Raw genomic sequence first — 26,165 nt, 5'->3', positions numbered from 1 at the left:
GTAAAGTTTTGCCACCTGGAGACAAACAGCTCAGCTATGAACTTCATTCAGTAGTCCTCTGAAAAAGATCCATACTGGAGAGTATAATACGCCTCTGTTCTAAAAAGCAATAATATTTTGACTTAAACCACTTGTATTCTGAGCGCCTCAATTCTGACATTGATCACTTCGTGAAATATAACGTTTATCTCCTATAGCTCGTTCTCCTATTCAGAAGAAGGTGGGTTTCGCAGGTAAACTTTCCATCGTCGTCCTGTGCACTAGTTTTTCCTGTAGCAACTAATATTAAAGCATGCGAATTACGCGTTAAGTCATGCTTCCAATTATATCAACTACGGTATGCTTTTCCAACCTCGAAGTGGGGTGCACTTCTCGTTAGATACCGGTAATATTAATATCTGTCACAAAGGGACACATCTGCTTCCTTTATTTAGCATCTTGATTCTTCATTTCACTCTCGATAATGGTCTGTGTTTCGTTGAGGTCATTTTTGTAATCACAAATGTCAGCTATAGATTCGATTCATATGTATTACACCCATATATTATATTGCCGCACTGTCCTCCAATTAATTTTAAGACGCTTCAGATTTGCTTCGCTATGCAGAATGGTGCAACACTCATTGTTTTCGGATGAAAAGTGCATTTTAATTTCACTGACGCCCATGTGACAAGAGCGTCCGAATTACGAGGTGCTTCCGAGATTCGAATGCGGTCTGTATGTGGCTACCTGAAGATGTAAACAAAGATGTCTCAACCCTTATGTGAAAAAATTTCGTCAACAGAGACAGATTTGACTGTTTGTTTCGACATGTCCTGGGCCAATGGAGGAATTAAGAACGCGCCTAGAGGTTGATGTTTCTATCTACAATCTAGCCCAATACGATGATACCAGCGCTCTACCGCTATCTCAGCCCGGCGTACTTAATTCTTATCTGAGTCATGTTTTGTTAAAATATTATTATTATTAAGAATAATATTTCACTCATCAAAAGCTACAAGACTGGAAGCATGTGGCTCAAAAAAGTAAAACAGAAAAGGCAGACTTAGTTTCCGCTGGGATGGCACAACAGCCCCGAAGGTCCTTGGACTTCCAAGCGACCGCTGCTCAATCCGAAGGCCTGCAGATCACGAGGTGCCATGTGGTCAGCACGACGAATCCTCTCGGCCGTTATTCTTGGCTTTCTAGACTGGGGCCGCAATCTCACCGTCATATAGCTCCTCGATTGTAATCACATAGGCTGAGTGCACCTCGAACCAGCCCTCAGAACCAGGTAAAAATCCTTGGCATGGCCGGGAATCGAACCCGGGGCCTCCGGGTAAGAGGCAGGCACGCTACCCCTACACCATGCGTACGGCATTATTACTAAGTACTTCGAAAATAACGTTCGCTGTTATGAAGGTGAGTAGGTTTTCTCGCATCTCGATTATGCGACCTCTCTCATACTCCGTCAGTTCGTATTAATGTTTCCTCGTCTTCTAGACGTACCAATGGATCACCCTTAGTAAGTATTGAGCGTGCCACATTGCATACGTTTTTCTGCGAACTGTTCATATAAACCACACGAAGAGCACAACGTTTCGGCATGCGCCATAACATGAAACATTAATCATTTGCATATCTTCCATCGATTTAGTTATTTAAGAAATTTCGCGGTTACGGATTTTTTTTTTTACAGTGAATTCAGATTTTTATCACTTAGTTTGAAGCCAGTGACTCCATGATAATTAAGCATTGTACCGATTCATACCTTTCGCCACTGCGTATGCATACACAAACATACCCAGCATTTGTTAGTCGCCGAGGTGCCGGACTTTAGTCATGAGTACCATTGTAATTTATTTTGATGGAAGCTTGCGAGAACTTCGTAGCATTGTGCATACCGCAGTTTTGATTCACCTTTGTTGCCACATGATTTATAAACCCAAGCCAGAGGCTGGCTAAAGAGTGTAGACATTTTCAGTAGTGTTATTAATAATGTTATTTGCTTTACGTCCCACTAGATAACTGCTTTTACGGTTTTCGGAGACACCGAGGTGCCAGAACTTAGTACAGCATGAGTTATATTACGTGCCAGTAAATATACCGACACGAGTACCTTCAAATACCACCGGACTGAGCCAGGATCGAACCTGTCAAGTTGGGGTCAGAAGGCCAGCGACTCAAGCGTCTGAGCCACTCAGCCCGGCTTTCAATAGTGTCAGTACTGTACATGTATAAATGCATAAGGGCGGGAGGAGTCGAGAAGATCCGAGTGTGTGATTCACATTGTTTCCTTCTCAGTAGGCGTATTACTAAAATTATCAGGGCCGGGTTGAGTGGATCGGACGGTTGAGGCACTGGCCTTCTGACCCCAACTTGGCAGGTTCGATCCTGGCTCAGTCCGGTGGTATTTGAAGGTGCTCAAATACGTCAGCCTCGTGTCGGTAGATTTACTGGCACGTAAAGGCATTCGTAGTTAAGGTTTAACTTCCTTAAGGTTTAGGTACTTGTTGGTTTTCACTGTAGCCTGGTTGGCTTTGGCGCCCTTAGTTGGTTTTCTCTGTAGCCTGGTTGGCTTAGGCGTCCTTAAGTCTCAAAAGTCACTTTTCACCCTTAGAAAGAAAGCATGTACATCAGAAAGGAATAAATATATGCGATTTTTATATGGCAGACGACTACGGCGAATGAAGCGCACTGCACATATTGTCAGTATTATGACACCCATTCAACCAAACAACTGCGCACGTTCGACTCGAAGGACGACTGGACTTCATACGCAGGGCACATGAAACAAAGTGCAGGCAGGTTCCACCACATACGCTGCAACAAGCAAGAATGACTCACTTCTACCGTACTCAGATATACATTAACGAAGGAGGTGGTCAGTTTGAACATTTCCTTCATTAATCGAATTGCCATGCACAAGCCCATTGCACCTCTGTCGGTAATAGCTTATTTTACTGCAAACAGCTCTTTTAAGAACATAGGAGTACCTGCAACATGAGAACTGATCATGAATAGATTTGTCTTCAACAACGCGACTCACACGAACATTTAATAACGAAATAAAAAATCGACCTATATCACACTCGAACCTCCGACTAACGAGCACCGATGTCCTCTTCAAGCTCGCCTATCACGAGCTGCCGTTTGTCAACGTTATATCAACACTACTTCTAGTCATTCAGCCATCATATTTATTCTCTGTACATGAAGTTTCTATGAAACAGAATTCTTCACAATCATTCGGAATTGCTGATTTCGTTGACACGAATGAACGAATTATAGAAAGCGTAGTAAGACCAGGCATCGCGGTGAGTAGCCAAGGTTAATGTTTTTAGGTTAGGCTATAATCTGCGGGGTGCATAGAACGGAGTGAATAGGGGCAGCTGTACCACTCGGTATCTTATGTTCAGCCTATCTCACTAACGCACCAACGCTTAGGAGCTATTCCAGTATTTAATTGTTGTTTTAATTTCTGCTCGCACCGAGCAAGTTGGCTACGCTGTTCATGTCACGTAGTTGCGAGCTTGCATTCGGGAGATAGTGGGCAACCCGTGGTTTCCCGTTTTTACTCCAGCAAATGCTGGGGTTGTACCTTATTTTAGAAGACCACGACCGCTTCGTTTCCTGTCCTAGTCCTTTCTCATCTTTGCGTTGCAGAAAACCCTCCACATGTTAATGCGACCTCAAACCACTACAAAACAGAAAAGCGTTCTTGTGTTGGTGTAGTTCCTCACATACAGTATTACGCACACACACGTCTGCCACGTTATGCAGTTAATATTTATTTTGTCCAAGAGTTGCTGTTAAATGACATTTTAAAACATGCCAGTTAATATGCTGATACGTGTCTCATTTGAACGACATTTTGGCAATATAGACCAGAGGTGCTCAGCTGGGCGCCCGTTGAGGCTAGCCCAGTGCGGCCGGGCTGACGTGTGTAAATGTGGGCAGCTTACGCAGCAAGAATACGTCACGGTGAAGCGAGAAAGCGAACACACTTTGCAGGGAAGGGAACAGTGACGTTCGATTCTCGTTACGAATCTCGCCTCCATTATCCAGTGAAATACTGAATGGGGTACAGTAATTAAGGGGAAAACCCCGCTATAATCGCAAGAAAACCGTACTTTTCAAGATATTCCGGTTTGATTTATACTGCGCTCGATGTAAACAATTTTTATTTTCTAATATTTGTACATTCAAAGAAAACTAACACGGTATATTTTCTGTGTTACAATTTTTACAGAGGTACAGACTTTAAGCGTACAAACAACGATTTACATAGATATTTACTATCCACGATTAAAGTACAGTAACTGATGATGATGCTTGTTGTTTTAAGGGGCCTAACATCGAAGGTCATCGGCCCTAAAGTACAGTAACAGTGTAAATGTATCTACCAAATAGATATACAGTATGCCTTCAAATAAATAACCTAACCGATGTTATTCCCGGTAACCATGATTGAATTGTTGTTGAGTTTATCAGATAATTAAAATCCAAGCAACCACAAGCAACAGCTTATCCACCTTAACTCTGTATTATATTAGAAATGCTTCTAAAGCACCTCTTAAAATGCTTCTTCTTCTTCTTCTTCATCTGTTTACCTTCCGGTTTTTCCGTCGGACTCAACGAGGGATTCCACCTCTACCACCTCAAGGGCAGTGTCCTGGAGCTTCAGACTCTGGGTCGGGGATACAACTGGGGAGGATGACCAGTACCTCGCCCAGGCGGCCTCACCTGCTAAGCTGAACAGGGGCCTTGCGGGGGGAAGGGAAGATTGGAAGGGATGGACAAGGAAGAGGGAAAGAAGCGGCCGTGGCCTTAAGTTAGGTACTATCCCGGCATTTGCCTGGAGGAGAAGTGGGAAATCACGGAAAACCACTTCCAGGATGGTTGAGGTGGGAATCGAACCCAGTTGACCTCTCGAGACTGAGTGGACCCCGTTCCAGCCCTCGTACCACTTTTCAAATTTCGTGGCAGAGCCGGGAATCGAACCCGGGCCTCCGTGGGTGGCAGCTAATCCTAATCACACTAACCACTACAGCACAGAGGCGGACCCTCTTAAAATGCAGTTGTGTAAATTGTAATTCATTACGTACATTACAAATATATTTGAGCTTTTAGGCCAAAACTCTTTTTTGTATCCGGTCAAAATACATAAACTGTATTGAACATAAATAACTTATTCTTACAACGTGGATTGAAAATGACGTGGATTTCTGTCCTCTTTCTTTCATTACTTTTTTTTTTCATTTCAAACTCGTGTATTGCCGCCGTGAAATTTTGAAATGGCATATGGCTTTTTTTTTTTTTTTTTTTTTTTGCTATTTGCTTTACGTCGCACCGACACAGATAGGTCTTATGGCGACGATTGGATGGAAAAGGCCTAGGAGTGGGAAGGAAGCGGCCGTGGCCTTAATTAAGGTACAGCCCCAGCATTTGCCTGGTGTAAAAATGGGAAACCACGGAAAACCATTTTCAGGGCTGCCGACAGTGGGGTTCGAACCCACTATCTCCCGATTACTGGATACTGGCAACACTTAGCGACTGCAGCTGTCGAGCTCGGTCGTATGGCTTTTAGTGCCGGGAGTGTCCGAGGACAAGTTCGGCTCGCCAGGTGCAGGTCTTTTTTGAATTGACTCCCGTAGGCGACCTGCGCGTCGTGATGAGGATGAAATGATGATGAAGACGACACAAACACCCAGCCCCATGCCAGCGAAATTAACCAATTAAGGTTAAAATTCCCGACCCTGCCGGGAATGGAACCCGTGACCCCTGTGACCAAAAGCCAGCACGCTAACCATTTAGCCATGGAGCCGGATCGAGAGTGACTGGGAGAACTTCGCCCAACTTCACGGCTTGTGACGTAACCACGTCACTGTGACTGAATAGCATACGCTTATCGCCTGCCTGTCCGCCCGTTTACAGTGCTGGGCGCCCGCAGGACGAAATGCCCAGCGTGACCACCTCTGATTTAGACCCATAACAATGAATTCTGGAACTAGCTGGAACATACAGTACAGATGGCCAACAAAAAGCTCCGAAAGTTTATAATTAGTACAGTAAATATACGAAACGTGATAATTTCCCTATACAGTTTATGTCTTATCAGCTTATCACGTTACCTGAAATAAACAACTGCTAAGTGACGTACAAGTCGCAAATTCTTCTACTACGTCGCACCAACACAGACAGGGCTTATGTCGACCATGGAACATGAACGGGCTAGGAGTGGGATGGAATCGAACGTGACCTTGATTAAGGTACCGCCCCAGCATTTGCCTGGTGTGAAATTTGGAAAACACGGAAAACCATCTCTAAGGTTGCCGACAGTTGGGTTCAAACCCATTATCTTCCGAATGCAAACTCACATCTACTTGACCCAAAACGCACTCCCACTCTCTCGGTTCGCAACTTCCAGAACTGTGTGTGAATAGATAAAGTTTCAACTGAAAAATGTTTTCCATTGGTTAATTTTAATTTCGTGTGGCTATTTCTAGCCGAGTGCAGTCCTTGTAAGGCAGACCCTCCGATGAGGGTGGGCGGCATCTGCCATGTGTAGGTAACTGCGTGTTATTGTGGTGGAGGATAGTGTTATGTTTGGTGTGTGAGTTGCAGGGATGTTGGGGACATCACAAACACCCAGCCCCCGAGCCATTGGAATTAACCAATGAAGGTTAAAATCCCCGACTCGGCCGGGAATCGAACCCGGGACCCTCTGAACCAAAGGCCAGTACGCTGACCATTCAGCCAACGAGTCGGACTTTTCCATTGGTAATGGTAAGGTTGTTGTTTATTCCAGTAAACACGTGAACTGATCTGTAAGAGTGAGAAAAACGAGCTAAGAGTAGTCCAAGTTCAAAGTCTTGTGCATGTGTCTTAAGTGTCTTCCTTAAAAGATCTTACAAAGTGGATCACTCTTATAGTACAATGAAATGTTCTTCAGAGCATCAAGTTTTAAGCCCATGATTTCTTGCAAAAGGCGTGAGAATTAAACTAGCTTATCGGATTAATTCATTGCTGTAAACTACTCGGTTTCAGTGTGAATCATATTCGAACCCGAATCATTTATAGGAACAATTCTTCTAATAGCATCTTCATTGTCGTGGCATCGAGGATGGAATGTGTCCATTCTCATTAAGGCTGATTACTTCTCAGTTTCTGTTCATGACCTTCAGTGTGCATAACCTTACCCTGGAATTTCTGCCTCTAACTTATCGCGAACTAGTGCGCCACTAACGAACTTGGACGTTATGTTAACCTTATCGTAGTCTACTTTGTTGTAACCCTAACTGACCTTGCCTTGGAATTCTTGATACGCTGTTAGTATTTACGATGTGTGCCCGGCGTCAGTGTTAGTACTTTAGTGGCATTAGGTTTTAGCACGCACATATGCATATCATGCGAATTCTTTCACTGTTGTGTTGTACGTTGCAATACCTGTATAAGGCATTGTTGCTAAACTGGTCGTAATCATGCATGATTTCTAGTTCATTGTCGTGGCCTTGCTTGATTTTACTCTCTTTATAATATGAAATAACCTCTGGTGTTTATGCTAGAACAAACGGTTCCTTGCATACTATGCCTACCGCTTTGCAGACACTGTTAAACACCTATTTACGATCCTGAAATTTAAGTACAACAGATTTTTTTTTTTTTTTTGCTAGGGGCTTTACGTCGCGCCGACACAGATAGGTCTTATGGCGACGATGGGATAGGAAAGGCCTAGGAGTTGGAAGGAAGCGGCCGTGGCCTTAATTAAGGTATAGCCCCAGCATTTTCCTGGTGTGAAAATGGGAAACCACGGAAAACCATTTTCAGGGCTGCCGATAGTGGGATTCGAACCTACTATCTCCCGGATGCAAGCTCACAGCCGCGCGCCTCTATGCGCACGGCCAACTCGCCCGGTACAACAGATTCTAAAAGCATAGATAGATACATTGATTACTTCGTGTTAGGTTCTTCGGATGTCATATTCAATAGCCCCGTATACTTAAGTGTTTATGAAGCCTGATGACCTATGTCAGGGATGGCGAACCTATGACACGCATGCCACTAGGTGACACGCGAACAAGACTTCTGTGGCACGTAACACAACATACTAACATATTTTAATGTTTATAAAATGTAATAAACAGGTCGAAAATCCAGCAACGTAGCATATTTTAACATTACGCTTTAATAAAGAAGTGTGTCACAATATGGCCATATATATATATATTTTTTTTTTTACAAAATTCATTAGGTTAAAGCAAAAATATTTGTAAAATTACCTGTTTTTGAAATGTAATTTTCAGTGATGTTTGCAAAATGAAATTATTTTAAGGAAAATACCCGATGGCACAGTGAAAAGTAATAAACAAGACCTTAAATGACACGCTAGCTTTAAAAGATTTCCCATCCCTGACATATGTGGTTGTGGTATATGTCCTCATTTTGCCGGTGTATCAGTTTATACCTAATTTGGCTTCTAATTAGAAAGGAAGTGGCCATGGCCTATTTGTTGCCACTCTTGCTTCGATTTGATATAGAAGTAAGACAAGAGATGGAAACCACAGAGAACCGCTTCTCAGACTTCGACAGTAGAATTTGAACCGAATTTTTGTCTTAATTGAGTTCTCAAGGCTGAGTGCACCTACACACTCAAACTAGTCTTGAATTTGTGGCGGAGTATGAAATCGAATTCAAGCCAACCGTGTGGGAAGCTGCATTTCTTTGTATTATTTAGAACAAGATGCTATCTTATGCCTGTGATTTGAACTTCAAACGTCAAAAAATACTCGTGTAAACATATCAATCTCTTATCTCACCATTCATGAAGCACACAGTGTACTACTAACACCTATGCTATAACTGTTTGTTTCAAGAACGAAATTCTTTCCATAAGAAACTGGAGACGGATTATTGGGCCGCCGAGCGAGTGGCCGCGTGGTTTGGAGCACGTAGCTGTCAGCTTGCATTTAGGAGATAGTGGGTTCGAATCCCAATGTCGGCAGCCCAGAAAAAGGTTTTCCGTGGTTTCCCTTATTCACACCAGGCAAATGTCGAGTCTGTACCTTCATTAAGGCCACGGCCGCTTCCTTCCCACTCCTAGCCCTTTCCTATCCCATCGTCGTTATAAGATGTGTCTGTGCCGGTGCGACGTAAAGCAAATTATTAAAAAACATATATATGTATTTGGCGTTATTTGGAATACAGACAAATCGCAAATTCTAACAAAGTTATGATGCCTTTTTGATCTCTGTCGATTGTCGAAATGTTGGGATACGTTTAAACGGTATTGCCGATCCTTATGGGAAGTTATGATTACTCCTTACGGTTGATGAGGAAGTCAGCGTTTGCATTTCATGTCATGACTTTCGTGGAAGATATTCTTTATTCTTCAATGAATCTATACGCCAATCCTAAATGGCATTCAGCCGTTTGTTAATAGAGATTCTATTTTTTGTGTACTTACTTACTAGTTGCTTTACATCGCACCGATGCAGATAGGTCTTTTGGCGACGATGGGACTGGGAAGGGCTAGGAGTGGGAAGGAAGCGGCCGTGGCCTTAATTAAGGTACAGCCCCAGCATTTGCCTGGTGTGAAAATGGGAAACCATGGAAAACCATCTTCAGGGCTGCCGACAGTGGGGTTCGAACCTACTATCTCCCGAATACTGGATACTGGCCGCACTTAAGCGACTGCAGCTATCGAGCTCGGTGGAACCAATTGAACATGGCAATCTTTCTGGAGGCAAGAAATTGCGGAATGAAACGTGTTTTCGACAGAAAAGCATATGGTACTGCTAGAGCACAGTTTCCAGAAAAACAACACACAGGACAACCTTCAAACGCAATTACGGCAAATACGCATAACCACCCAAGCTTGTAGTCCAAGCACACTGGTGGCAAAGTAGCTCACACTGACAAGGACAATTTCCAGATCCTGGCAAATACTTTGATTCCTCCTCAACTCCAAGGCTGAGAACTTTGCGTTCACTTTTGAGGACACTACACATGTCCACTCAGATTCATCCCCACCCATGAAAGAAGAAATCAAAAGAATATGGCTTAAACATAAAAACAAGAGCGACCATCCAACAGACTCTGATCACACCATCTCGAAAATGAACTTCAGGTGGAGAGATTTCAGACGCTTTCGAAATTACGACGGTAGGTACACAAGTAGATGGGCCTATCACCCTTGCTCTTCCATTTCTACATTATACTGTATGTTTTCGAGAAAGTCGTTCGCGATTGGCTTAAAGAAATTAGTAACGAAGGGGCAGATGCGGGGAGAAGCTGGGCTACTAGGGCGTGAACCTTCCAATTGACTGTCTAGCCTTTGCAGATGATCTCACATTTTTTCCTTATTCCCTTAAAACACTCCGCAAATCAAATCAACCAACTTTTTTTTGCTAGTTGCTTTACGTCGCACCGACACAGATAGGTCTTATGGCGACGATGAGACAGGAAAGGTCTAGGAGTGGGAAGGATGCGGCCGTGGCCTTAATTAAGGTACAGCCCCAGCATTTGCTTGGTGTGAAAATGGGAAAGCATGGAAAACCATTTTCAGGGCTGCCCACAGTGGGATTCGAACCTACTATCTCCCGAATACTGGATACTGGCCGCACTTAAGCGACTGCAGCTATAGAGCTCGGTGAATCAACCAACTCAAGCACCGAAGATCTCGTTTGAAAAACGGAGTTTATGCGCATTTCAAGGCGGCTCCCCGAGAACTAGAGGTGGAAATGGGGAAAAATCAAATGGGCAGGGAAGCTTAAATACCCAGGCGAATGGATAAGATCAATATCGAAGAACGCCTACTGAAGGCCTTATGCACCTTACAATAAACAAGAAAGGTATGATCGAGAAACTAGAGTCCAAATATAGAAAGAAAGAAAGAGAAGGAAAGCAATATTTTGAGAAAATTATTCGGCCCCAGCAAAGATAAAGGTGAAAAAAGGTGATGGACACGATTCAGAAAAGGAGGATCGCCTTTTATGGACACGTGACACGAATGAGCCCAGACTGACCAACCGGATCTTTACCTACTTTCAGGACAAGAAAACCAAGGAGGCCTTGAAAGAAATCTGCAAGAGACGGGGATGAAACATAAGGGCGTTCTGAAACATGACCTGTTTAAGAAGAAACTTCAAGCACGCTAGGAACTTTGGGGAGGGAGGAAAACCCCCAGAAACGAATGCGAGAGTACTAGGCAAATATTGAAGCCCTAGGAAGAGACATTTCTAATGACGTGGTCTATAGCTGGCCGAAACGAAATGAATAATAATATCATCTCATGAAAATGGTGATAATAATAATGATATAATACTATAATAATTATTGTTATCATTATCATGTGGTGATGATATTCCCTAATATTAATAAATAATAATAATAATAATAATAATAATAATAATAATAATAATAATAATAATAATAATAATAATAATAATCATCGATGTCCAGTTTAGAGACTGCCTCTATCCATCGCCACTATTTAGGGATTAGTGCAGTATCTTTCCACCCGATGTCTCCGTGTCGGTTCCTGGCTGTACCACGTATTGAAAACTGATTTGAGGGACTAGAACTGGTTCTACTCAGCCCCAGGTAATTAAGTTGAGATGAGTAGTAGTTTAAAATCCCACACTCGGACATCCTCGAAGTAGTTTTTCTTGGTTTGCTACTTTACCTTGTGGGGAATCACGCGTGATGTCTCACATATAGGCCACGACTGCTTCTTAGCCATTTCTAGCACCAGTTAATTACAGACACAACAATACAAACACTACCGCTATAAATATGGTCCGACAGTCTTAAGTTACACTCAATATACTGTACGAGACAGTTGCCCTAGACGTTCTGAGCCCGATTCTCCGATACATGAAACTTATAATCTTCACTTGTCTTTCTTCTTTCCTCACACAGTACTGCTCTGACTACGCCCTTTGCTCAACTTACAGGACGACATAATGGAAGTACAGTCACTGACCTATTCACATATTTTTCCTTATTTTATTAGTAGTGCTTTTGATTTTCGACTCGTTAAGGCAGTTTATATTTCTAAACTCTTTCATTCTAGCCTGCTGTTCCGGCATATTTTCGGCAACAGTCCCTTCGATGTTATCGCAGTCAGTGAAACATTTCTTAAGCCTTCAGTACCAGATACTGTCATCTGTCGCGAAGGGTATGCTATTTTCCGTAATGGTAGAATAAACAGAGCCGCTGGTGGTGTGGCAGTTCACTTGAAGAATGGTTTAAAATACAGTGTACTTGGCAAATCTCCTGGAGAGTACAGTAAGAAACCTGAGTCTGTAATTCTTGATATAACCTTTTCAGACACTAAAATTATTTTCGCTGTTATATCGTCCACCTAAAGTTGGTTTCATGGATACATTCCTGAATGAGATATGCATCCTCATGTAATTAATTACTATAAATATATTTTCGTTGTGGGTGGTGATAGTGTTCGGTTCGGCACTGGGGGGTTTGAAAGCGAAAATATACGTGATGTGCTCAACGCTTGTAACCTCGAGTGTCGTCCATTCAATCCAACCTTATTTACTGCCACTCCCTCAGAATGGAAGCGTGTCATTGTACGACCACCTGCAATCTGTAGCCATTTTAAGTCCCATCAGGATCATTTGCGCACTTAATAGGACAATAGAAAGGATATTTCATAAGCAAATATGTGAATATCTGACTTCAAGAAGAGCCGTAGTGCTACCACTACTCTACTGAAAGTTACAGATGATATACGCGCGGCCTCCAAAACGAGGCTGCTTACTGTCTTATGTCTTTTTGATTTCCCTAAGGCATTTGACTCTGTTAACCACGAGTTGTTCCTTGCTAAGCTTAAGTCAGTTGGCTTCTCACAGTGTGCTTTGTCGTTGTTTGAATCATGTCTGTTTCATGGAATAAGAGTAATTTTTCGTGATGGACGATCCTCTATCTGGGAATCAGTAAAATGTAGCGTACCACAAGGATCAGTCCTTCGTCCATTATGCTTTTCTGTTTTTATTAATGACATCTCCAAGATCTTTAAAAGCAGTGCCACATGTACGCTGATGACTTACAAACTTACTTCCACTTTAGTCCCACTAACGCACCTTTTTGTATAAAGCACTTTAATCATGGCATCTTTTGATTGATCGACTGGAGCGTAAAACATAACCTCCAAATAAATGTGGCTAAGAACCGGCTTGTTTTCATAGGCTGCGCAAGACTCTAGAAAACTATTTATCTCAAATCCCTGTCAGTGATAAAATTCTAGACACATACACTGACTGACAGAGCAAATGCAACACCAAGACGGAGTGGTCAGAACTTTATGCCAATTGCAGGGTAGACTGACGTCACTGAGGTATGCTCATGATGTGAAATGCGCCGCTGTGCTGCGCACGTAGCGAACGATAAATGGGACACGGCGTTGGCGAATGGCCCAATTCGTACCGTGATTTCTCAGCCGACAGTCATTGTAGAACGTGTTGTCGTGTGCCACAGGACACGTGTATAGCTAAGAATGCCAGGCCGCCGTCAACGGAGGCATTTCCAGCAGACAGACGACTTTACGAGGGGTATGGTGATCGGGCTGAGAAGGGCAGGTTGGTCGCTTCGTCAAATCGCAGCCGATACCCATAGGGATGTGTCCACGGTGCAGCGCCTGTGGCGAAGATGGTTGGCGCAGGGACATGTGGCACGTGCGAGGGGTCCAGGCGCAGCCCGAGTGACGTCAGCACGCGAGGATCGGCGCATCCGCCGCCAAGCGGTGGCAGCCCCGCACGCCACGTCAACCGCCATTCTTCAGCATGTGCAAGACACCCTGGCTGTTCCAATATCGACCAGAACAATTTCCCGTCGATTGGTTGAAAGAGGCCTGCACTCCCGGCGTCCGCTCAGAAGACTACCATTGACTCCACAGCATAGACGTGCACGCCTGGCATGGTGCCGGGCTAGAGCGACTTGGATGAGGGAATGGCGGAACGTCGTGTTCTCCGATGAGTCACGCTTCTGTTCTGTCAGTGATAGTCACCGCAGACGAGTGTGGCGTCGGCGTGGAGAAAGGTCAAATCCGGCAGTAACTGTGGAGCGCCCTACCGCTAGACAACGCGGCATCATGGTTTGGGGCGCTATTGCGTATGATTCCACGTCACCTCTAGTGCGTATTCAAGGCACGTTAAATGCCCACCGCTACGTGCAGCATGTGATGCGGCCGGTGGCACTCCCGTACCTTCAGGGGCTGCCCAATGCTCTGTTTCAGCAGGATAATGCCCGCCCACACACTGCTCGCATCTCCCAACAGGCTCTACGAGGTGTACAGATGCTGCCGTGGCCAGCGTACTCTCCGGATCTCTCACCAATCGAACACGTGTGGGATCTCATTGGACGCCGTTTGCAAACTCTGCCCCAGCCTCGTACGGACGACCAACTGTGGCAAATGGTTGACAGAGAATGGAGAACCATCCCTCAGGACACCATCCGCACTCTTATTGACTCTGTACCTCGACGTGCTTCTGCGTGCATCGCCGCTCGCGGTGGTCCTACATCCTACTGAGTCGATGCCGTGCGCATTGTGTAACCTGCATATCGGTTTGAAATAAATATCAATTATTCGTCCGTGCCGTCTCTGTTTTTTCCCCAACTTTCATCCCTTTCGAACCACTCCTTCTTGGTGTTGCATTTGCTCTGTCAGTCAGTGTATATCTCTTACAGTGACACCTTAACAATCTAGGTCTAACCTAATTGTCGACAGAGCCTTATCCTGGTCTGATCTTACGTCAAATGTGATCATTATAGTTGTGTCATCCATGCACATTTTGAAACATAACGTTTCATGTACACATCTTACATGCGAATGCTACTTGTTCAAATACTGATATTCCCAATCATTTACTATAGTTCCGTCGTATATAACGATGCATCTGAAACTTTGAACATCAAACTGCAGAGGGTGCAAAACGCATATGTTCGTTACGTTACAAATGCCAACAGTGATGAACACACAGTCCCTATTACATACAGCAGCAATGGTTGAAACTTCATGAACGTCGCGAGAGCTCATTAGCTGTTGCTATGCAGAACAGTCTGAAAACGAAGACTCCATTCTATGTTTATGGTGAATTTAAACCTATGGAGTCGATACGTAACAGAGATAATAGATTTACAAAGACTACTCTTCAAGTTCCCGTCCATGTACCACTAAATTTAACAAATTATTTGTTTGTAAGGCATCACGTGTTATTTTTCGTGACGGACGATCCTCTCGCTGGGAATCTGTGAAATGAGGTCTACCACATCTTTAATTTTTGCCGTTTTACAAATACCACTAACTGTACTCAACTAAAGCAGTCCTTAACATCATTGTTCCTGCAGGAGTAGGCCTTATGGATTGGGCTGAGAACACTCAGTCTTCTGTTTATCAATCAGAAAGCCGTATATTTCTTAGATAATTGTTTTCTGATATTTGTCTTTCGTCGTAGCAACTCATAGAGGCCTTATGGTGGCAATGGTATAGTTAAAGGGCTTTTATTGGGAAGGCAGCGGCCGCAGTCTTAATAAAGATACAGTCCCAGGATTAGTACTATGCAATCTCTGTACATGAGGATGATGACCAAATATGGCCCTATACCGATAGTCAGATACCATTATGTGTATTCCTGTATGGCCGTGTTTAATGTTTTAGTATTTACATCAATTACTTCTTATTTGAGCGAATCTCAGGATACATGGAGGCGCAAAATGTGAACAGTAGAGCGCAGACCACTACATCAAACCATGAAATGAGACAAGTAACACTGGAATGAAGCCAGACATTCGTTATTTGCATATTAGGAAAATGAATGCGTACCAATCTATATATATAAAATAACTTGTCCTGACTGACTGACTGACTGACTGATTCATCATCGCCGAGCCAAAACTACTGGACATAAAGAAAGGAAATTTTGGGGGTGTATTCATATTAAGATGTAGGTGCTCGCTAAGAGAGGATTTTTGTATATTCCGTCGCTAAGGGGGTGAAAAGGGGGGTGAAATTTTAAAAAGAGTGTATCTATATCTCAAAACTTTAAAAGTTTACAGATGTAAAAATTGGTATTTAGTATCTTCTTTTAAAATAAGGATACACGTATTTTTTTGTTTTCTGAAAACCCCAGTAAGAGGGATGGAAAAGGGTGAAAATGGGGGAAAAATGGGTTGAATGACTTCAATCAGGATACCGGTACTTATATCTCAGAAACTGAAGATATTACAGATCTGAAAATTGGTACTTTTGATCTCTTTTAAAAATAAAGAAACACGTATTTTTTTGTTTTTGGAAAATCCAATTAATGGGAGGGTGAAAAGGGGGTGAATTTTTAAAATGAGTGAATCTATATCTCCAAACATTTTAAGTTTGCAGATGTAAAAACTGGTATTTAGAATCTTCATTAAAAATAAAGAAACACGTATTTTTTGTTTTCGGAAAATCGCAATAGGAGGAGTGAAAAGGGGTGGAAAAAGGGTTGAATGCCTTTAATGAGGCTACTTATATCTCAGAAACGGAAGATATTACAGACCTGAAAATCGGTGTTTGGGATCTCCTTTAAAAATACAGAAACACGTATTTTTTGTTTCTGGAAAATCCAATTAAGGGAGGGGGTGAAAAGGGGGTAATATTTTAAAATGAGTGTATCTATATCTCAAAACTTTTAAAGGTTATAGATGTGAAAATTGGTATTTAGAATCTCCTTTAAAAATAAAGAAACATGTATATTTTGTTTTCGGAAAATCCTAATAGGAAGGGTGGAAAAGGTTGAAGAAGGGGTCGAATGCTTTTCATGAGTCTACTTATATTTCAGAACCTGAAGATATTACAGACTTGAAAATTGGTATTTGGGATCTACTTTAAAAGTAAAGAAACACGTATTTTTTCGTTTTTGGAAAATCCAAATATTGGGGGTGAAAAGGGGGGTGAATTTTTTAAAATGAGTGTGTCTACATCTTAAAACTTTAAAATTTACAGATGTAAACATTGGTAGTTAGAATCTCCTCTAAAAATAAAGGAACACATATTTTTTTTTTTGTTTCCTGTAAATCCCAATAGGAGGGGTGTAAAAGGGTGAAAAATGGGTTGAATGCCTTTAATGAGGATACATATATGTCAGAAACGAAAGATATTACAGAAAATTTGTATATGGGATCTCCTTTAAAAAAAAGAAACACGCATTTTTTAATTTTTGGAAAATCCAATTAATGGCGGTTAAACAGGAGTGACAAATTGGGGTGAATTTTTTGAAAGACTATATCTACAGAATATCTTTGAAACGTAAAATGTTACAGACGTAAAGAGTGGGTGTAAATCTCCTGTAAATGTAAAGAAATATAGGTGATTTTTTTTGGAAACTCCACTTAAGGGGAACTCAAAAGGGGTGAAATTTTAAAATGAGAATTTTTACAGTATATCTAAAAAAACTTAACATGTTGCAGAAGTGAAAAATGGTATTTTTTATCTCTATTAAACATAAAGAAACGTGTATTTTTAGTTTTCGGAAATATCACCTGGGTGGAGGGGGGGGTAAAAGTGACTGAAAATGGTGTTGAATTCTTTTAATTAGGCTACTGATATATAAAAAATAAAGATTTTACAGACGTGAAATTTGATATTTTCAATCTGCTTTAAAAGTAAAAATACACGTATTCTCTTAAAATCCATGAAGCGGGGGGGGGGGTGAAAGAATTGAAAAATTAATTGGCTTAATTGTATGAGAATACATACATCTAATAAAAACTAAAGTTATTACAGATGTGAAAATTCGTATTTGGATCTCCTTTAAAAACAAAGAAAAACTCGTTTTGGGCGGGAAACCATCTTGGAGGGCGGGAGTGTAAAGGAGTTGAATTCCTTTCAAGAGGACACATAAATCAAAAACTGAAGAAGTTAGAGTCGTGATAATTGGTATTTAGAAGATCCTTTACTATTAAAGAAACAAGTATTTTTTCGGGAAAGTTCATTTGGGGGGGGGGGAGTAGTGTGAAATGAAGTGAAAAAAGTAAATTACTTTTATGGGGATACTTATATCTCAAAACTGAAGGTAATAGACGTGAACATTGGTGTTTGGAATCTCCCTTAAACATAAAGAAACAAGCCTTCTTTTAATTTTTTTGTGGGGAAGGGGGGATGGCGGTAAATAAACTTAACGGCGGTGGGGTGTAGAAGGAGGTGAGACCAATTGATTTTACTGTTATTAATGTATTTATAAGGATCCTCCGCTGCTCAGGCGGCACCGCGCCGGCCTCTCACAGCTGGGTTCCGTGGTTCAAATCCCGGTCACTCCATGTGACACTCGTGCTGGACAAAACGGAGGCGGGACAGGTTTTTCTCCGAATACTCCGGTTTTCCCTGTCATCAGCCAGTCCAGCAACACATAATAATAATAATAATAATAATAATAATAATAATAATAATAATAATAATAATAATAATAATAATGTTCCGGACCGTCGTCAAATGTGCGGACCACGCTGGTGACGGCTCCTGGACGGGTAATGACTAAGAATGCAGTCCGACCGCGGGTTCAGTGCCGCCAAATCACCCAATATGACACCACGCCGGATCTCCTAAAGGATTTTATCCATATTAAAAATGATTAAAGGAAAATATGGCAAAGATTTACGGACCCAACTGACCAGGAGGAATACCTGAGCCTAGCCCGGGAAGTACGAAATCGATTGCTGGAAAGGAATATTGAAAAATGGGAGGAAACGTGCTGTAAAATAATAGAAAACGAGTCAGATCGGGAATTTTGGAGGATTCTCGCAGAAAACGAGTCAGATCGCGAATTTCGGCGGATTATATATCTAAAACAATAAGCATTCAATTATAAATTTCAGTATAATACCGTAGCGAAGCACGGGTATCTTGCTAGTATTCTATATATATCATTTGAACGAGTAACACAATAATGTAAGAAAACCGCAACGCTAACGCCTATATGTTATACATTTTAAAAATAAGTTCTCCATCTCAGGATTACTAGAAAAATATTAATTTCATTAAGTCCTTTATTTGCCTAAAACAGTCATTTATTTATATAATACGATGCTTGGGTTTATGAAAGTTGTCTCCGCTGATCTTTGTATGCCAGCCCGGTAGAGGGCTCTGTGAAAGTTATCTATGCAGATCTTTCTATGTTAGTCCGATAGATAGCTCTATGAAATCAAGTTATCACCAGAATTCCAGAATGTTAGTTGTTGCTCCACGTTGGTTCTAATAAGCGAGAAACATAAAGAAATCCATCTTAAGATAATCTATATTTCAAAAAGTCCTTAATTATGAAACTTAGATTGAATTATTCAGTGTAGAGTTATTAAATGAAATCTGTATGTACTGTCAAACACGACATTTAGTTGCGGAAATGGTAAATGCACATTTTAATTCGCGTTGTCACAATGTTTTGGTGTATTTCCCACAACCTCAATAAACGACGTACTTAAAAGGTATGATGCTGCATGAAAATGATTTCATAAACCATATAAGGCAGAATAATCGTGCGGTGTCCTTTGCATCCTTCCCTGCTAACCGTAGCCACATTCCATGATTAGGTCCTTACTGTTTTAAAATTCAGGTGATGATTCATAAGTACATTTCAGATTTACTTCTTACTGAAAATTGCCGAGCACTATACGGCCAGCTTTATGTGATAGATTCAAGTCTTGCGTACAGAATTCGTTGTGAAAATGCTATAAATTGCCAAGGTTAAAATATTCCGTATGTACAGCCACAACGACAGTGTAACTGTAAAGGCAAATATATTTTCCGTTACTTTTCTCACACATCCTATATCATCAGTTTCATTTTTAGTATTTGTTTGCAGCTATTGCTGCGACTAGTAGTTTTAGAAAGCCGTTGGTTACTGATCTCTTTTTTTAAGGCGGATCAGAAACTTCACTACCCTTTTTTTCCCCATAGCACTACAGCCCATGAAGGGCCTTGGCCTACGAAGCGATCGCTGCCCAGCCCGAAGGCCTGCAGATTACGAGGTGTCGTGTGGTCAGCATGACGAATCCTCTCGGCCGTTATTCTTGGCTTTCAAGACCGGGTCACTACCCATTAGATGGTGTTAAATATAGATAGCTGGATATCCGGTAAACTAAAGCAATTATATCTGTCTATTTGACTAATGAACGAAAGCTGAACTGGTCACATTGCTGGTGCTGGCTAATACTCCTCTGCTAAACTGTATCATGTGTGCTGTTTGCACAAAATTCCTGAAAGCTAAGCTTCCGCACTGTGCTCTCCCTTGTGAAATAAGACATATTGTTCAAAACTGAAACATGCTCCCGGTCTGTATCTTCTATTTGTGACTGTTATCTTTGAAGCGATAAGATGATGAGGATTAAATAGGCTGAAGCCAGTACTCAGATGTGTTCCCGTTAATGAGAAAAATAAATTATGATTGATCAATATTAACTTTAAATGTGTTTGTTTAACATCAGTATATGCAATCTGTTATTTTATCTTAATCTTGAGTTCTCTTATCTGTGACTCTTACTGCTTACTTGATTTTCTAAGGAGAACTAAACCTCTCGGCGTTTCCCAAGTGCCAGTGACGTGAGCACGACCCTGTCGAAGCTACAGAGCCAGTCGTCGTCCACATTTGCAACTTCATAATGAAATATTATATTTACTCAACTGCACAAAAACTGGCCGGCAAGGAATTGTTTAATTTTATGCATTCTCGAAACGCGAGGATATTCGTAAACTCTGGATAGCCGGTGGCCGAATATATGATACTTAGAATCCTACCAATTGCACAATGTCATCTTCTGCGATGGCCAATATTTGTGCGGTTGAATATACCTTCTGACAAGATGTTCATGGCAGGGACTCTGCATATTGATGAAAAAAAAATAAAAAAAAATTACTGAATATACCATACACGATGGAAGCTAACTGATGAAACAAATTAACACATATAATAAATCTTGGGGAGGGGATTACAGTGTCGCAAATTTCAGGTCTGTAGCTTGCACAGTTTTTGAGAAAAGTAGTTTTTTTGGGAATTGCAAGAATTGCGACGCAGCGGCTGGCGATAGCTACTGATTAGGCTGCTGGGGTACGTGTGCAGGTGTTGCGGCGTGCTTTTGTATCTTCAAGGTCGAGCGACCACTATGAACAAAAACAGTAACAACATGCATATCCTATTTCCAGAGAACGACTAGTACTAGTGCACTGACCGAGTTTTGTGACAGTACAGGGCATAACTTCACGCTCTAACCCTAACAAACGTAATGAACGTTCGGTAATTATTTAACAGTATGACATTAATCATAACTTGGCTTATTTCAGTGATAGTGATTCCTGCCCCTTATATGTACCCTGAAGGTGAACATGGGTTACCACGGAACAGTATCTTCAAGACGACCGGCAGTGGGATTCAGACCACTCACCATCCAGTCGCAGCATACTCGCCGGAATAACGTGCCGCTGCTCGGGGTGGCCAGCCTATTAATAAATAATATCATAATGATAACACAATTGTCTGGCTGCATAGCTGATGGGCTAGCGTTCTAGCCTTCCTTCACACCCCGGTTCCGTCCGGGCCAGGGATTATTACATTAACAAATGCATTCCTATGGCTCGGGGACTGAGTATTTCTGTCGTCTTCAACAAGACACGACACTCACCACCACCATATTAACACGCAGCATTTCTCCTCTAACAGTTGGCGTCAGGAAGGGTATCCGGCCGTATAGCTTTGCCAAATCTCCTACACAACATCTGACCGCGCAGGAAAATGGGATAAAATAGGGGATAATACAAACAGTCCCAGTGACATCGCTGCTCGCTTCTCATCTAGGCAGTGTCGGTTTGATTACCGGCCAGTGCATGTGGGAGTTACGAAACGAAACGTCACGTCCTATGGGTCGAATTCCACATAAAAAATGGAGATCCCATGGCTTATGATCACAACATTAAAGCTCAAGTAAAACTCTTAAACGTTTTAATAGAAAAAAATACAGAGCAAGTTGGGCGTGCGGTTAGGGGCGCGCAGCTGTGAGATTCCATTCGGGAGATGGTGGGTTCGAACTCCTCTGTCGGCAGCCCTGAAGATGGCTTTCCGTGGTCTCCCATTTTCACAACAGACAAATGCTAGGGCTGTACCGTAATTAAGGCCACGGCCGCTTCCTTTCCACTCCCAGCACTTTACCATCCCGTCGTCGCCTATCTATGTCGGTGCGATGTGAAACAAATTGTAAAAAAGGGAAAAAGATAATAAGACGTGCCGTCGTGCCGAACCAGACTTTACCGAGCAGGCATACACTCGCTCGTTTCGAAGTGGCGTACGGCAGTTGAAAGTATTCAGTCCGTCAGCGATGCCGCTGGTGGAATCCTCAACAGCTCTGCCATCAGCTGTCATAGATGGCCTAGGCATCACTGAAGAGACGTACTAGGGAAATGAGGAGTGAGGTAGTTTCCCGTTGCTTTCTTCACCGAGCCAGAGTTGCTATTACATATCAGTCTGCCAAGCCCACTGAAATTCATACACCAACCGACTCTACGAGCAACATTTTCACACCATTCATAGCAGGGACTGGCTGCATAAGGATTGGCATTACCAGCATCGCTCATACCTCGGTCACTTTCATATTGTCAAAGCCAAGGATAAGACAGAGACAGATCTATGAAAGTAACAAAATTGCTCTACCGTATACCAGAAGACATAGTGCAGTGTAAACACTAGGTCCTGCCAGCAAAGGCAAGTTGTAAGTGACGGAGATTATATAGAGAAGTGACAGTGCGTGCCTGAAGGGTTTAGCAATACACTGTAAAAATAAAAGAGGTGTAGAGGAAAAATTGGCTGTTTTAAGAAATGTGGTGCGTTAATTTTGAAGAATAAAAAATTATAATTTACTTCGTAAAAATATTGACACTTGGGTAGAAGTAGTGTGAAACCAAGTTTGATTACCTTTGCTAGCTGTCTTGAGTGGTTTGCGTAGCTTCTCCAGAAGTGGTTTGGTATTGCCTTAAGCCTTGGGGCAAGGTCTGAAACGAAGAAAATCATGTTATACCTACCATACAGTACAGTCATCGCAGTTGCAGATAGAAATCATAAATGTTTCCCCGTCTACACACCTACATATTTAATTTGAAAATTTATCACATAATGATCGTTTGAAAATATCCAGTTTGTGTTTTTAAGAAAGAAGGCAAAGTAAATAATACGACTGGTAGCTCTACCTGACACCAATCTGTTCTTAGGTTGTCGAGTTTTAATGACATGAATAAGGAGAATAGTAGTAAGTAATACGAGAATGATATTGGTAGAACATACCGAATACCCCGATGAAGAGTCGTTCCATTCCTGTTTGGTTCGCTATAATTTGAAATGAACCGGTCAGGTTTTAAACTCGAGTAGAGAATAGAGGGGCGAACATTAACGCATATAGCCACAATAACAAAAACAAACCCCATGGCGCTACATCCCTGATGGGCCTTGGCCTATCAAGCGACCGCTGTTCAGCCCGAAGACCCGCAGATTACAAGATGACGTATGGACAGTACGACGAATCCTCTCGGTCGTTATTCTTGGTTTTCTAGACCGGGGTCGTCATATCACCGCCAGAGAGCTCCTCAATTTTAATCAAATAGGTTGAGTGGACCTCGAGCCACACCTCATGTCCTAGTAAAAGTCCCACACCTGCCCGGGAATCGAACCCAGGGCCTCCGTGTGAGAGGCTGGTACGCTATCCCTATACCGCGGGGCCGCTGTATGTCATGTTAATAATAATAATGTTATTGGTTTTACGTTCCACTAACTACTTTTACGGTTTTCGGAGACGCCGAGGTGCCGGAATTTAGTCGCGCAGGAGTTCTTTAACGTGGCAGTAAATCTGCCGACACCAGGCTGGTGTATTTGAGCATCTTCAATATCATCGGGCTGAGCCAGGATCGAACCTGCCAAGTTGGGATCAAAGACATTAATATGTCAGAAGGCCAGCGCCTCAACCGTCTGAGCCACTCAGCTCGGCATATTTCATGTTAGCGTACTTTTACGCTACAAAAACAGTACATCGCACAATCTGCAACGAATCATCTTTCACCCGATGATGTAGGCTATAGCCTATAGATTAGGCTATCGTCAGTCACGCCAGTGGCAGGTTACTAGATGCAAGGCTAGACAGTGTGAACAGACAGGTGTTAAGGCGACGGTGGGATACGAAAGGGCTAGGAGTGTGAAGAAAGTGAACATAGCTTTAATTAAGGTACAGCCCCAGCATTTTCCTGGTGTGAAAATGGGAAACTACGGAAAGCCATCTTAAGGGATGCCGACAGTGGTGTTCGAAAGGAATCTCCCGAATGCAAGCAATATCTACGTTTTTGAACCGTGCAGCCACTGGCACTGTACAAATTATTTTTGCTGAACTTTACCACTTTATTTCTGAGTCACGGGTGCTTGAAATGTGAGGGAATTCATACGAGGCTTGTGTTTTCTTGTTGCATTTAAAGTCTGGTTGTGGTGTCCGTTCTGGTGGGCCCGTATCAGCATATTTCCAGTACGGACGAAGTCATTGTGGCATAAATGAAACAGAACTGATTAAAAAAATTAAATATGCTAAAATTTCGAAAATTAATCTGAAATCAGCAATTCCTGTTTACATTTCTTTAAAGAAGAAATTAGATATTTTTCACACAGCTAAGGTGTATTTCTGTGTGCAGTAATACACAATTTAAAAACAGGTATAAAGGTATATTGCTAAATTATAATTTTTTTTTCGCTGTTACATTGGGTACCAAAGTCGATGTTTATGTATTTATCAGTCATTCCTCTTCTAATTGAGTCGAATTTGTTGCATAACTTGTCCTCATTTAAAGCTACAAAACACTGCTCTGCGATAAGTATTACCCAACAAATAGTTCAACCAGACTTCAGCATTCACAGAAAATGTATGGATGACATGCTGAAGTAAATTTTAGAGTGTATTATGCAAACTAAACTGTTCTGCGTGTATTCATCTGATGTAATACTTTCATTTAGAATGTGAGTTGCTAATATTGATCACTGCTGGAAAACAAAAGTCCGTTTTTATGCATATAGCATGTTCCCACTGGAGGGGAAAGGCTGTGTTATGTATTTTGTATATTTGAGCATTAAGGGACTGATAATATTTATCAATGCGGTGGATCATCACCTGTGTCCTACGACTGGTTATGACTAGTGTTGCGATAAGTTTCACGGTCATTCAAGTGCTGGCCTGCATTATGCTCCGGAAACCAACTCGTCGATTTTTGTTCGTTTCAACTGTTGGAATGAGGGCATATTTTTCAACTTTGAGAATCTAATTGGCCATGTCAAATTGCTTCACGTGTTGGTTATGCCACTTAAAATGGTGCTTCGCAATAGGCAACAGCGGTCAGTTCGACATTCCCGACCTATAAAACGCTTCTTAACAGGCAATGTGCGGTTGCACACCAAGATCTGCGAATTACAAGGGAAGCCTGTCATCCACAGTAAGAGAAAATGTGGCATGAGAAGTGTCAACGTGGATCTTTGGGAATTGTTTACTTCTGACAAACTGTCCTCGGACACTCCCGGCGTCAAAAGCCATACGCCATTTCATTTTTGACAAACTAATCTAATACTAATCTCTCACCTGACTTCCACTTACTCATCGTCTTCCACATCTCAAGTGGCGTTGTAAGAGGTAATTTGGGAAGTCAAGTTGCACTCTGGTGTGTTTAGTGATAAGGGAATTATGACATGGGATGCCATGCCATGAATATACAGCTATCCCTTGCCTTCAGTTTCAATAAAAGAAACATAGTCTAGCACTAGTTACGCCCAAGAACATTGGTTAACTCATTTTCCTATTATTACTGCAGCAAGAAGACGATGTGTTATTCCAGCTGAATATGCCTGTCCTAATTTAAACTATCGTCAGGATATTCAGCAACCACCCTCGTCGGCACAAAGTAACAGCTTTCCTGCATTTAATCCGTGGGATGACGGGTGACATATTCCGTTAGATCAGGAAAAACTCTTAACAACTTCTCCCTGTGCTGTCACGACGTTATGCCTAGTTGGGCATTTTTGTAATGGTGTAGTTACTATGTTACGGAGCAGAAAGCCATCTGTGGATAGAAGGCTTCGTGCCACCGTCCTAGACCTCGCCAATGAGTACTGTTTGTTAGTGCCAAATATTTCCGATAT

The 26,165-nt window shown here is 42.0% G+C and overlaps 1 protein-coding gene and 1 long non-coding RNA gene across 2 annotated transcripts in view; one reads left to right on the top strand and one right to left on the bottom strand.

The window, feature by feature from the left end:
• Positions 1 to 26,165, top strand: part of spoon (spoonbill) — a 357,164-nt gene that overhangs the window by 142,924 nt on the left and 188,075 nt on the right. The window lies entirely within an intron of this gene.
• The window catches only part of LOC136864692 (uncharacterized), a 161,975-nt gene that overhangs the window by 79,086 nt on the left and 56,724 nt on the right, over positions 1 to 26,165 (bottom strand). Inside the window, exon 2 of the long non-coding RNA XR_010859356.2 lies at positions 22,923 to 22,999. This is a non-coding gene — a long non-coding RNA (uncharacterized lncRNA). The remainder of the gene's footprint in view (positions 1 to 22,922; positions 23,000 to 26,165) is intronic.

Source organism: Anabrus simplex, chromosome 2 (genome assembly GCF_040414725.1).
Source record: "Anabrus simplex isolate iqAnaSimp1 chromosome 2, ASM4041472v1, whole genome shotgun sequence".
Taxonomy (NCBI): domain Eukaryota; kingdom Metazoa; phylum Arthropoda; class Insecta; order Orthoptera; family Tettigoniidae; genus Anabrus; species Anabrus simplex.
This window is presented reverse-complemented; position numbering and strand designations above follow the sequence as displayed.